The 12,615-nt window shown below is 45.2% G+C and overlaps 2 protein-coding genes across 2 annotated transcripts in view; one reads left to right on the top strand and one right to left on the bottom strand.

The window, feature by feature from the left end:
- Positions 1–12,615, top strand: part of wwox (WW domain containing oxidoreductase) — a 121,694-nt gene that overhangs the window by 94,707 nt on the left and 14,372 nt on the right. The gene's annotated exons all lie outside the window — the stretch shown is intronic.
- The window catches only part of LOC117732621 (transcription factor Maf-like), a 64,965-nt gene continuing 54,304 nt past the window's right edge, over positions 1,955–12,615 (bottom strand). Inside the window, exon 3 of the mRNA XM_034535668.1 lies at positions 1,955–2,049. The gene's annotated coding sequence lies outside the window, so the exon portion shown is untranslated. The remainder of the gene's footprint in view (positions 2,050–12,615) is intronic.

Here is a 12,615-nt window from a genome sequence, read left to right as displayed (position 1 = left end):
GTTACACAAAGCACTCATTCTCCAGAGCCCCAGACCACAGAAGGCCTTGGTTATCATGTGTTTATATGTGGATACTTTGTAATAATTACAATTTATGTTTATTGCAATTTACACCCATGCATATGCATTAGTCTGATAACTTGATATTTTGTCTATCTTGTGCATTTAGTGGATTTTCCATAGTATTAAAACAAGTATGAAAACCTCAAAATCACATTTACACCCCACACGTTTAGATAAGGACAACATGGTTTATCAAGCAATATCGCTGTTTATTTAATATTTTAGTGTTTAGCAACATGTAACAAACAAAACAACTTAGTCAGTCAGAAATTAGCATGTTAAATGTCCTCAGCTTAACAAAAGAGGCCATAAGTCCTGTGAGCGACTTTATAAATGCTCCTGTTTTGGTACATTTGGTTGGGAGCTGAAGTTTTTTTGTATGTTAAATTTAATTAGTTGCTTTACATTTACTAAAAAAAAACTAGATAGATGGATCCTGAATGAGAGATTACATTGAGTTGAACAGAGACTGTTTGATAAATCATCTAATTCACCTCCTGTTGTTTTCCCTTCTGTTTTATTTGTATTCCTTTCCATCAACCGAATAACCTGAACATTCCTTAAAACAGATATCACTTTGGCTGTTTATCATTCCCAATATATGTGACACCGCTACTGTTTTCCTAAACCACTGCTGTTTGTCCTTCTCTGTGTGAGGATGTGTGTGTTGATAAAGGTGCTGTATTATGTCGAGTTATTCATGTGTGTGTTTATTAGTTACACGTGTGGCTTCATTGGGGAGTTGGATCTCGGTTGATGTCCAACTTTTGTTTACACAACTTAACGCTGCTTGACTCCATGTGAGGCATGCCTGTATTTGTGTGTGTGCGTGGGGTGGGGGGGGGGGGAGAGGAGAGAGGAGAGGAGAGAGAGAGGGGAGAGAGAGGAGAGAGGAGAGAGGAGAGAGGAGAGAGGAGAGAGGAGAGAGGAGAGAGGAGAGAGGAGAGAGAAGAGAGAAGAGAGAAGAGATAGAGAGAGGAGTCAGAGACAGAAAGAGAGCGAGAGAGACCTCAGGAGAATGGGGTTTGTGCAGGGGCATTGGTTGTTCCTGCATCATTACCCCGACTGCAGACAAAGCCAACTTATGTCTCTCTTTCCCCACCCTATCCACACACACACACACACGCACACACACGCACACACACACACACGCACACACACGCACGCACACACACACACACACACACACACACACACACACACACCCACACACACACACACACACACAGGGTACAGTCTCAACAGAGGGAGAAAAGGGGTAATACGAGAGAGGAGGCGAAGGAGGGGATGCAGAGAAATGAAAATGGAGAATAGATTTATGAAATGAAGCATTCCAAACAGGACTATCTGCCTGCTGTGAGAAACACCTTTCATAAATCACCACACAGTAGCAGAAAATAGAGCATTTGGGCTCTTGTATGTGTGGTTTTGTGTGTGTGTGCGTGTGTGTGTGTGCATGTGTGTGGGGGAGAAATAGGGAGAGAGCGGGAGAATCTTTTATTCCCGTCACTGCTCTCCGTGAAAGCTATAGTGGAAGGTTGTGTTGCAGGTGATGAATATACTGTATGTGTCCATGTTTGCCCGTGTGTGTGTGTGTTTGTGCACGCGCATGCATGGCAATGTCAGTGTTAGCAAGTAGAGTCAGTGTGTGCGGTTGTGTTTGTTAGATACTGCCCTCCCACAGGGTATCTTTGCAGAGAGCATGATATAAAAAGAGACAGATAGGGTTAGAGAACGAAAACCGAAAAAGAAAGGGGAGAGGGAGAGCTGAGTGCAGTAGCTCAGGGGGATCTCTGTCTGGGTCAGAGACAGAGGAGTCGGAGAGAGAGGGAGCAAAGGAGAAGAAGAAAGCAGACAGAGAAAAGAGCAACGTGCTGAGAGTTTTTCCTCAGGTGAGTTGTCCTGTAAGTGAGCGCTGATCTCCCCCGATGCTGTCCTCAGGAGAATGGGGTTTGTGTCACCAGGATGAACGCCGGGTCGACTGACCTGAGAAGAAAACAAACAGCACCTTACTGAATGCACACAAACCTACACTCGTGAGTGCACACTTGCAGCATCTTTCAGATTTAAAAGTGGAGCCAGTGAACTATTCACCTAGCTGTTGAACACATTGAGAGCTTATTAAGTGTCTTTGCCAACAATAGAAAGGCCAAGGATGTAATTTGCCAGTCACACACTGGTTTCACAGTCCGTCTCTTTAACACATCTTGCGCCCATCTAGCATCCTTAAGTCTCAGAATGAGACAATTAGTGCTCAGAGACAAGGCCAGTGCAGTCAATGGACGAGGAATGGCAATGTGGGGAGGGACAATTTAGCAGAGGAATATATTGTGATGGAGGAAGAAAGAGAGCGAAAAAAAGGACAGACAGACAGATAATTGGGGAATGGTCTTTCTAGATTTGCTAAGATAGAGGAAATACAAGAAAAGAGAGACCTTTATGAGTCCGAAAATGTGAAATAAGCATGTGTTCAACCGCAGACTAATGAAGCTCTTTCACTGATTGCCTTTGCGTGGATGGAGAGGAGTAAGGGACTTGAATTAAAAAAATAACTGAAAAAGGGATTTCATCATTGGTCAATACTTTGTCATTTGAAAGTATGATTTTAAACCAGAAATATATGTTAATATACATTTTGTTGGCAGTGTAACTAACTTAGCTGTACTTGTGTGACTTAATCCCGTAACTGGTCTAGAGGGCTTTGGACGGAGGGCGGTAATGTAGCATGCAGCTGAATTAAAAGGGTCGGTATTTAATTGCGTCCCACAGATGGCCTCATACATCTTTGGATCATTTAAAGGGGTGGTGGGCTGAATAATGTGTGTGTGACACGGCGCTGTGTTTTATAAGAGAAACACTATTACGCAGACTGCTCTATAAAGAGACACAGTCAGCGGGGGAGAGGTGTGGTTAAAGGCCTAGTTTGTAATTGTAGTGTGACACCCTCCTTTTAAATCTATCACCACTGGCTTTGTTTGCACACAGCTTTATTTTAGTGATCTAAGTAATGTATACTTATTGGGTAAAACAACATTTTTATAATCTCAATAAAGCCACAATGAAAGAAAAAAAAAATCCTGCATTTTAATATTATACTTTCATTTCACTGGCTTTGTATTATCAGTTTGAGACAAAGAGGAAGGAGTTTTTATAAAAATTATAGATAGATAGATAGAAAAAAGAGATACAAAACAAAAAAACATAAAATGAGTGGAGAACCATTGAATAGGCTACAAGAAATCCAGAGGAGGAGTTTGAGCAGTGCAATTACCAATAAATGAATGGAAAGAGGATCTGGAGGAAAAGATGAGACCAGGGATGGAGGGATATGGAGATGGTTAGGGAGAGATGAAGTGAGGGATATGTTAAAGAGTGTGTGTTTGTGATGGAGACCCAGCTGTTATCTCCCTGGGGGTTCAAACAGCTGTCATGCACTGTAATAACGCATACACACACTTGCTTTGTTCTCTTTCCTCATATCTGTACACCCCCTTTATCCCCAGTTTCCTTCTTTTGATTTGAATGTTTTTTTAACCTCATCTTTGGTTTAGTCTGCTCTGAATGTGTTAATTTTTTTCTGTCCACATTTCTCTCCTTCCTTCTTCTACATCCCTCCCTTTCTTAAAGAGATAGGAGGAGAGACTGGGAATGATGGTAAGAAGGGGTGAAGAAAAGAGAAAAGAGGCATGGGAAGCAGGAGGATAGGCCTTTCATGTGCTCGTATCCTCCGGTCTGCATAGTCCAGATTACATTCCCTCTCCTTTGCTAGACAGCTTTTCCAATTTCTCCCAACCGATGGAAGACAGGTTGAGAAGAAGCAGCTGGTTAACTGCATTAACTCATTTTGGCCTCCTCAATATGTCTGGTACCCTAATCCCTCTCTGTTGACATGGCAGGACGAGGGAGTGTGGTGCTGCTTGATAGGGAGGTCCTCCTGCTGCTCCGACACTTGCCCTCCCATCTTACTCTCATCATGTACCCTTCTTCTCTTTCTTTGACATTAAACAGCTACAGCTCGCAAAATTCAAACGGACAAATTGGAAATTTGTCTTTAGCTGCAGCTTTGGCTCTTGAGCTCATGCACGACGCAGGCAGACAAGGAGGGAAATTGGAGTTTGCAAAGAGGAGAATGAAAGAGGGCTCTTAGTTAGACACACTCAGGCAGAGAGGAGTGAGTTTAGAGGACAAGGTGGAAGGAGTGGGTGCAGCTTGGATAGAGGCAGGTAGAAGTTGGATAGACATGTACATGCACCACCATACAGACATTGGTATTGGGGGATGCAGCGCATTGTTGTAGGGGTGGATACAAGGGAGATCTAGAGGGATAGAGGGGGATCAGCGGAGAAAAGGGAGGAGGGGTAAGAGAAGAGTGATTATGGTGGGTCTGAGCTGCCAGGCCTGATAAATGACTAATCAGGAGAACAGGGCCTTAGGTCCCTCACAGGACCACTACTACCACAGGCTTATCACATGCACGGGCTGCACACACACACACACACACACACACACACACACACACACACGCACACTCGCACACGCACACTCACACACGCACACACACACACACTCACACACTCACACACACACATACACGTTGCACACATGCAGCCTCATACACTTGGACACAAAAGAAGAGAGTTCTGTAAAAGAAAAGAGAGGGATGGGTTGAATCCATAGCTGCCTCTCCTGGAGCGGCGCTCAGCTTGGAGAGCTGTTATAGATCCACCTCTGCCTCCTCCTCACGCCTGTCTCACCTCTCTGACTCCCTGCTCCAGGTCTAATAGTCTGCCAAGGCTGGGACAAAGAGCAGATCACATAACCAACAAACTGTGGTTCTGTTACACGATAATATATCCACTGTTTTAAAATGTCGACTTATGAAGAGTTTGTAATTTGTTACTTTTGAGGTCCAGGAAATTTAAACATGATGTATGTAGTTATATGCTGGACTGATACAGAGGAAAGAACAGGATACAGTGAAAAAAATACAGTTAGTCTGGCTGGTTTAATCCAATCTGGCTGCATTCCAAGCTAATGATCGGGAAGGAATGGGAAAAGGCGGGAGAGAGAATTATTGAGAGGAGGGAGTAGGAGGAAGCTGTAGCGATGGGGTATATGGACGTCTTTGTATGCCACGCTCCATTGACTAAGCCTCCATACCTCAGCAGCCATGTGATCCCAGTGTGATGCTGCTAATAGTGACACCGCCAGGGTCGAGTGCAAGTGCGAGGGCGAGACAATCGCAGGCTTGGGTGGTAGAGGGCAGATGGCAGGAGGTAGAGAGGGAAGACGGGAAGAAGTAGCAGGAGAGTTGGAGGAGGAGGCGAGAGGAGAGGAGAGGAGAGGGCAGAGTTGGAAGAGAAAAATAGCTGGAGCAGAAATGGGGAAGGAGAGACGGATGGGACCGTGGTCTCTGTGGGATTGTGTGCAAGGACGGCCAAGTTGGTTTCTCCGTCCCCATGTCCCTTTATGTCCAGCCGTGTCCCTGGACGCAAAGTCACTCGCATAGTCAGATCACCTCTGTAGATTATGAGCAAACGTTTTTACTCTTGTGGCTGTTGTACTGGTTTAATGGCTCTGTGTGTGTGTGTGTGTGCGCGTGCATGCGTGCGCGAGCGCGTGCGTGTGTAAGAAAGTTAGACATTAACCTACACAAGCAAGGTTTGTCTGCCTCCCTTCGGGGCTGAAGGGCATATACATCAGTTTCATAGTCATAGTTACCTTAACTTTTTCTAATATATTTAGCTTACCTTCTTTTTTATGCTGCTGGACTTGTAATACTCGTGAAAAGGTATGTTGTGAAAAATGTTTTTTGGGGTATTTACTTTTCCTATAAAATCCTTGTATTTACATACTGTTCATACACCATACAGGTTGCTCGCTCTGTGCTCAACAGTAGATAAAGATGAAATCCTACCGGTCTAATTCGTATTTCACACCCAATATGTATCTGTGCCATTCCTGGGGCAGCAGTCATAACATGGGAAGTGTTGGTTAAGCCTTTCCTGCTCTCTGACTGTCACTCCTGGCTAACTCCGAGCCGTGTTGAAGCCTTGTGATGCATACTTCCCTCTGACTCTCTGTCTCCACCAATCACAACCAGCAGCCCCATGATGCCCTGTGATGTGGTTCCCACAGATGCCGGTGTCCGTGGCGATAAGGCCTCAAAGATGAGCAATCTGATTGGATTAGCAGATCCTTTGAACAAGCCCTGACTGGTTGTTTGCCGGCGGGATGCAAATGAGCTCCTTAAGAGGAAGGCAGGGACTTGACCTTTATTGGGCCTGGCAGTATGGACGGTGGCACGCAAGGAGGAAGGAGGGGTAGAGTGTAGCCTCTGAAAGCTGAATTGTGGGAAGTGAAGAGGTAAAAGTATATCACTGGCAGACAATACTCCTCTCTCTGAATCGCTTTCTCTCTCAGTCTTGCTAAGTGTCTTCATGGTGCCACTGTCTTGCCTTGTGGCTGGCTGGCTTTGCTCATTTGTGTCTGTGTGTCAGAGACATTAGCCGCTGTGTTTCACCCTTTCTGGCAGCCACTTAACCTCTAGGCCTGGCAGTTTCCACAGTCTCGATTCTTGACCTAAAAGGCTGGAGCTCAGCATAGTTAACACCAGTGTTGTATCCAAGACATGATCCAATGGGACCAAGACCCAAAACCACCAAGACAAAACTGCTTAAGACTAAGGCCAACTCCAGACACCGTTGTTGTTTTGAACAAACAGTTGCCTCTCCGTGTCACGTCTCACACACCACACCTATGCCACGCCAATAGCTCCCTCTAGCTCCTCACATGACGCTGATTGGTTTGAATCGGATGCAAACACAATACTTGTTGCCTGACGAGATGGATCTTTGTCTGGTCTAGATCCCGTTATCCAGTGATTGTTTGGTGTTTTTACTTCATGGATGGACAAATATGTTTTATAGTAATTTGGGGGGGAAAAATAGTATTTCGCAATTTGAGTTCAACATCGAGATGAAACCGAGCAAAAATGGAAACGGGACCAAGAGAAAGACAATGTCGTGGCCGACTGGTCGGATAACCAGTCTTGACAACAACAACTCTGTGCGCCAATGTTCCCGGTTTAGAGTGCTGTGTGTATTGAATGTTTGAGAGTTACTGTACAGTTGGGGCTTGGAGGAATATTTTACTTTTTTATGTGAACACACACACACACTTACTCGTGCACTCACACATACTATATGACCTCATACTGCCAACAGAGGAAGAAAGTCAGGTTGGGGCTGTAAGTCATGCTAGATAAATCCTGCTTTTGTTCCAGAGAGACAAGGTTGTTTTGGGTGTGGAGGGACACAGGACTGAATGGATGGAGTGGTGCCTATACAGTTTTAAGAGCAGGTCCTACTGTTAAAGGCTTTGTAGGCAGCGTGGCCCTTCTCTCACCCCCCTCCTCTCCCATGGGGGGTTTTATCTGCCCATTTCTTCCTCTCGTGCTGGGCCCTCGGGACGCCTTAATGGCGCCATGTTCCCTGTCAGTCAGATATTTAAATGGAAACCGACCATGAAAGTATGGCTGCTCAGGGCTGGCTTGCTGTGCCATGTCCTTGCACTCAACAGCCAGAGTCAAATGCAGAGGCCTAAACGCCAGCCCAGTGCTCCAGACAAGCCTGGGGAGGGGGGAGTCGGGCTCAATCTGCAAGTTTAATATCCCCCATCAGGTTTTAAACCTGTTTACCTTGCAGATCTGATCAAGGATACTGATGCAAATGGAGGCAAAGGCTCTATGCACTGGAAACCTTCTGTCCAGAGGTTCATTGATTCATGCTAAATGGGTTCAAGCATCATTCTTAATCACTCACTTCACTCAATTGATATTGTCCTAAACACAAAATAATATTGGTTTCTCTTCATGAGCCTGCATCTGTAACAATGCACTTTTGCATTTGTTGTTTGTGTTGCGTCACTGTTGTATTTCTCTGCAGTTATAATAATCACTGTGACAATTGACAGCTGCAGGTGGCCTTACCAACCCTCACCAGACAACCTAATTTAACCCAGTAATAAATCTCTGTGCCCAGTTGGCCATTTTAGCTGTTTGGCACAGGGCACTGTAAATTCACCCTAATTAGATCCTCCCTCTACTCCTCCCATTCTCTTCCCCTGTCTTCCCTCTCTCCTCTGATTCCCCCCTCTCCCCCATTTCCTCCCCTGCTCATTGGTACATATGCTCATACACCTGGCCTGCATCGTTACCTGTTTACAAATGACCAGGCTAGTTCTGCTGGCTTCAGCATCCACTCCAACACACAGTACTGAATCTCTCTTTCTCTTGCGCGCGCGCTCTCTACCCTCCCCTGTGTCATAATTAGACCTCAGAGCTCATGTTTGCTTAATATTATAATCCAGTACACCTGCATTTCTCTCTCTATAGTGCTAAGGTGTACCAGCTGCCCCACCTACACCCGCACTCCCCCACCCTTGACCTCAAGCAGATAGAGTTTTGGAATTGATGTTGCCTAAACTGTTAGGATGTGAATGTTTTTTGATTTCACATTTTATCCCCACCGACGCAGCAGCACTAAAAGGCCGACTGCACACCCCTTCCCTTTTGCGTTTCCTCTTAAAGGTATGAGTATTGAACAAATGTGTGTGTGTGTGTATGTGTGTGTGTGTGTGTGTGTGTGTCAGGGATGTCAGTGTCAGGGCTAATGGTCTCTAGCAGGGGCGCCAGCCTGAAGATTTATGCCACAAATTAGGCAAATGTGATCAAACAGCAACCCAGTTAATCATGCAGGACCCACGTTTGTCCCTGCTTTATCTACAGGCATAATTATAGACACCCATTCCTGTGACAGTCCAACGGCAGGCCCCTGCGGAGTGATATTGGGGGGCCGCTACACAGCGTTGTCACAGTGATGAATGTCTTAGGGGTGCGGGGAGTGTTTTAAACACGAATATACTTAACACCCCCTTGTGAATGCTGTGAGTGAAGGCATGGCCCCTGCAGAACTGGTCTAACAGTTAGATGAGGACCGGCTTCCTAAATGAATATTAGTGTGAATGAGTCAGGTCCCCCTTCCCAACACAGCCTCACAATTTGAAACACTTCAGCCATTAAGAAAAAGCGTTGCCATAAATCCAATTCATCAAATGACTCCCAATTCATTATGTGCTAAGTGTTGACTGGTTAAAGCGAGCTCTATCACTCATCCCCTCCCATTTCCACTGCCTCCTCTGCAGCCTCACAAGCACAACTTGGAATGTGGGAATTGGAATCATCCTGCAGTATTCTGTTATTCCAGGCCATTACCATGTGCCAAGCCAGGAAAGAGATCCAGTGATGTGTGCTGCAGTTTGTGATTGGAGTGGATCCTCTCTCTCTCCCCCTCTGACAGCCATTTTAAACACTCGTTTATGCAGCGCTTTTAATATCAATAAGAGAAGCAGGCAGGCAGGCGGACAGGCAGCAGTTTCTTATACCCACACACACATTTACACACACAGAGTGACACACACGGCCTGGCTGGAAATCAGCAGCCTCCATCTCCCTGGTATGACAGGGTGTGGTAATTATGTCTCTGTGAGAGTATGTGCTGTTTGCAGGGTGAAAAATGATAATGGGGTGATTTTTAAGTGCCATATCTCCCGCATGGGTAATGAAAAGTACTTTTAATCCAGTTTGGAGGAACGAAGGGGTGGAGGAGAGGAGTGGCTGGGGAGAGGAAGCAGAAGGGTCTGTTGTGATGGGAGGAGAGGAGGAGGAGTGGAGGAATAAGAGGGTGCTCTGAGGGTGGAAGGATGCTGATAGAGGGAGCTGAGGAAAAGAGGTAGATGAGGGAGTTCTGTATGGAGATGAGGGGAGAGGACCAAACAAGGAGCAAGGCAATGCAGTGTGTGTGTGTGTGTGTGTGTGTGTGTGTGTAAATGTATGTGTGTGTGTGTGTGTGTGTGTGTGTGTGTGTGTGTGAGTGTGAGAGATGGGGGCTTGTGTTGTTGTGCCAGGGGAATGCCTAAGCCTTGGCATGAAGCTTTAGCCCAGCAATTAGAATAATTAAGAGGGACTGACAAGCTTTTAGAGTCTCCCTTCCCCTGTCTCTCTCTCTCTCTCTCTCTCTCTCTCTCTCTCTCTTTCCCATGCCAGCTGTCAATGTGGAGTATGTCAGACAACATTATGTCAGCTGTGTCAGGTTAACACACAGGCACATTTGTTTGAGTGGCAGGTGCCTGAGCACCAATAAAGAAGGGAAACCCTTCAACTATGTCAATTCTCAATTCTCCCATATTCACTTCACATGATAGAGCTTGCTTGCATTAACGCAACTCTTTTTTGATATGTTCACGCTGTGGAAATCTATTTTTGAGAGGCTATTCTGTAAAACATAACTCACTAATATTGCCCCGAAGTCTGGAACACCTAAAGGGCTTATCACAACCATACCTTCCAAGTAAAAACTGGAAGAATAGCGTTGTTGTCTTGCACACACTAGGTTGCTTATGTGCGTGTGAGGGAAAGCGTTCACTAATGACTTCACACCCCATTAGCGCCTTTGCTTGATATGTCACACTTCATTATGTAGTTAGATCAGTGGTGCATGAACTTGGTAAAGTGCGTGCACGTATGTTTGCATTTGGGAGTGTAAGATTATTTTTGGCAATACTCTCCTCTTCAGTGGTCGGCCAATGGGTTTCTTTGGGATCTACTTTTTTTAAATGTTTTTATTGTCACCCAAAATGTATATTTTTACATTGTTGTACCATGCTTTGCCACATTACTGTATTAAGTAAAAAAAATACTCAGTGTGTAATTAACGTAAATCTGTTTTATGTAAGAGTTCTTCAAATCTACAGTAGACAGTAACATTCATTTTGTTCAGTGAGGGCTCTTTCACCTGCAATTACTCCAGAATGTTTTTGGGACCAATTTCATTCTTGCTCTGACCCAAACTTGGCTGTGGACCCAGAACAAGATTGTCGCCCGGTCAGTGTGTATAATCTGTATGCAGGACACCTTCGAGCAAAAAAGAAATGCCCTTGTCTAAGCAGATACATTTCTATCTGTTTAAATCTGTTTAACATTTTATAATAGGGGCCTGATATATGGAGAGTTTATTTGTCCTCATAATTTACAAGATCTCTTGTGTGTGATTCATAGATCAATTACTCAAAGAGCCACCACTGTCCAAACATCTATTCCACTGTTTAAGCCTGCCTTTGTTTATAAATCCATCATAAAATCCTAAGTGTGAACTATGTTTATGTGCGCATGCTTGCCTGCTTGTATGTGCATGCAGCATATGTGATATGTTTTAATTCGTTGTAAACAGACAGCGGCGCGGCCAGGCAGGTTTTATCAGAGTGTGTTTATCTTAATTCCCCTCAGTCTCTTTCAGTCCTCTCATCCATTACCTGTATGAGGAGGCAGCGGGCTCTCCTGGGCCACACACGCAAACATACACCGTTACCTTGGCGCTTAAAATATGATGATATGGCTGTATGAGACTATGTATATATTGCTCACTGCGTGTGACTAACTGCCTGTCTCTTTGTCAGTTTCGTATGCATTGTTGCCTTGGCTCATGGAGAAGATGATGTTTTTATTGTGACCTTGGCTGTGTAAAGGGGTTTGTAATGTAATCATGAGTGAAGGAGAGGAGCTGCTCTGACAAGGAACCATAAACAGGCTAATAGATGCATGCCATGCTAACATGACACATCTCACACATCACATCGTAGCACAGACACACTGTGCGTTGAGGTCAGGTGTGAGTATATGCAAAAGAGAGAGGGCAGCAACGTGTAAATATGAGAGATCCAAACACTTTCGTGCACACACTGTATGTACGCGCACACTTCATTACCCCCTGTGTGGAGAATGACAGGCTCTTTCGGGGGTATGACCCCTTTCCATGCTGTTTGTCTTTAGGGTCACATCCTGACCTCTAACTCCTGACCTCTGACCTTTGACCGTAGTCCGTCAGCCAGTAGACACCAGCACTGAGCTGACAGCTCCCAAAGCCCACTGACCCCAAAAGTAGAAAGAGAGAGGGAGACAGAGCTTTGACCGTCGACCTCTCTTGCAGGAGGGAGCAGGGTACGCCCAGTAAGAGACACGGTTTACCTGTTCAAATAGGTCAAGCAGCAAGAAAGAGAAACACAAGACACTCATTCTTATTTATGAAATATGAAAAGCAAAGCTAGAAGAAATTAAAAATGAAAGCAATGTGAGGATTGAGGTGAAGGGGAAGAAGGGGGAGGGGGAGGAGGGGGAGGAGATGAGAAATGGGAGGACAAACATGGGCGAACCTGGCTAGTGGAGGTCACACGCAGCCTGAGGAGACAGGTGCCTCAAGATTAGCCTCCACACTAATGGCCTTTACTTACACACACACACACACACACACACACACACACTCACACACACACACACACACACACACACACACACACACACACACACACACACACTTACACATGCATACACAGGGCAAGCTAGTCCAAGAGAACTGTTATACTACAGGGACGTGGAACTAGTGAGAACACAGCTCTGACTCTCATATCCTATTTATACATCCTTTCCTGTACATTACA

The sequence above is a fragment of the Cyclopterus lumpus genome, chromosome 6 (assembly GCF_009769545.1).
Source record: "Cyclopterus lumpus isolate fCycLum1 chromosome 6, fCycLum1.pri, whole genome shotgun sequence".
Lineage (NCBI taxonomy): Eukaryota > Metazoa > Chordata > Actinopteri > Perciformes > Cyclopteridae > Cyclopterus > Cyclopterus lumpus.
Note: the sequence above shows the minus strand (reverse complement) of the source record. Positions and strands in the feature narration are given on the sequence as shown.